Here is a 1,837-nt window from a genome sequence, read left to right as displayed (position 1 = left end):
CATCAGGTAGGCAGAGATTGTTAAACTATCACTACATGCAGATAATAATAGCTTACACAGAAAACCCCAAAGACTAAAAAAACAAAAACAACCAAAAATAACCACATAGGTGTAGGCCAATTTAGTAGAGTGGCAGGATATAAGATCAGTATAAAAAAAAAAAATCAATGAGATGTCTCTATAGTAACAAAGAGAACCCAGAGAAACCAAGAGAGTGATACCATTCACAATGTTGTTGTTTTAGGAGTCATCGAGTCAAACATAATTCTTAGTGACCTCATGAACAAAAGATCTGAACATTTATCTGTCCTACAACAACTGCATAATTCCTGACACACAAGAGCCCGTTGCAGCAGTCACAATATCAATCCATCTGTCTGAGTCTTTCTCTTTTCGCCAACCCTCCACCTTTCCCAATATCATGTACTTCTTCTCCTAGCAACACGTCCAAATTACTTGAGGTGAAGCCTCATCATTCTTGCCTCCAAAGAGCACTCTGGCTGCATCCTCTCCAACCTCTCCAAGACATATCTGTTTGTCCTTTTGGCCATCCATGGAATGTTCAGTGCTCTTCTCCAACACCACAGCTCAAAGACATCAGTTCTTTTCTGTTATCCTTACTCATTGTCCAGGTCTCAGATGCATAACTAGTAATTGGAAAGAGAGTGGCCTGAGTCAGACAGACACACTACTCCTCAAAACTTTAGAAAGATCCCTTACTGCAGATTTTCCCAGTGCAATGAGTCTCTGTATTTTCTGACTACACATGTTAAAGGTGTTAATTTTGGATCTAAGCAAATGACTCTGTTGACAATTTCAAACTCCTCTTCATCCTTCATGACACTGCCTATCGGTCCAATGACAAGAATCTTCATTTTCCTGATATTAAGAAGCAATCATTACTGAAGGCTGCACTTTTTGATCTTCTGCAACAAATGCTTCAAACCCTCCTCATTTTTAGCATGCAAAATCGTGTTATGACATGTTATTGATGATTGTCTCACCAATCCTGATGCCACACTCCTCCTCAGAGTTCAGCTTCTCTGATAATTTGCTCAGTATACATATTGAATAAATATGGAGAGACAATGCAACTGATACACTCCCTTCCCAATTGTAAACTATGCAGTGCTCCTCTGCTCCATTTGCACACAACCTCCTGGTCCAGGTAAAGGTTCCACATGAGCACAAGTGCTCTGAGATTCCCATTCTTTTTAAAGTCAGCCAAAACTTGTCATGATCTACAGAGTCAAATGACTTTGAATACCCAATAAAGCACAAATAGCTATTCTTCTGGTATTCTTTACTTTCAGTCAGGATCCACTTGGCATTTTCAATGATATATCTTGTCCCACAGCCATTGAGCCTTTAGCTTTTAGGAATCTTCAACAGCCAGCCACAAAATGGGATACTCAAGGGTGAACCTAACTAAAGATACAGAAGACCTATGCAAAGAAAATTACAGGACATTTCTGCAAGATACAATAAAAGACCTAAAGAAATGGGGAAATGTGCCCTGTTTATGGATGGGAAAGCTCAATATTGCCAAAATGACAATCCTACAAAAAGCAATCTACATGTCCAACACAATTCCAATACAGATACCAAATTCAAGGAAATTGATAGGGAAATTGTTACATTTATTTGGAAAGGCAAGAGCCCTGGATAAATAAAACACTTCTGAGAAGTAAAAAGAAAAACAAGACAAAACAAAAATTCCAGAAAACCCTACCATGCAGCAGTACTAATGATAACAGCATGGTACTAGTATAATGATAGGCAAATATACCAATAGAACAGAATTGAGAACCCAGAAATAGACCTAGTTATCTATGGT

The sequence above is a fragment of the Elephantulus edwardii genome, unplaced genomic scaffold (assembly GCF_000299155.1).
Source record: "Elephantulus edwardii isolate Elephantulus edwardi_28Jun2011 unplaced genomic scaffold, EleEdw1.0 scaffold00058, whole genome shotgun sequence".
Classification (NCBI taxonomy): Eukaryota; Metazoa; Chordata; class Mammalia; order Macroscelidea; family Macroscelididae; genus Elephantulus; species Elephantulus edwardii.
This window is presented reverse-complemented; position numbering follows the sequence as displayed.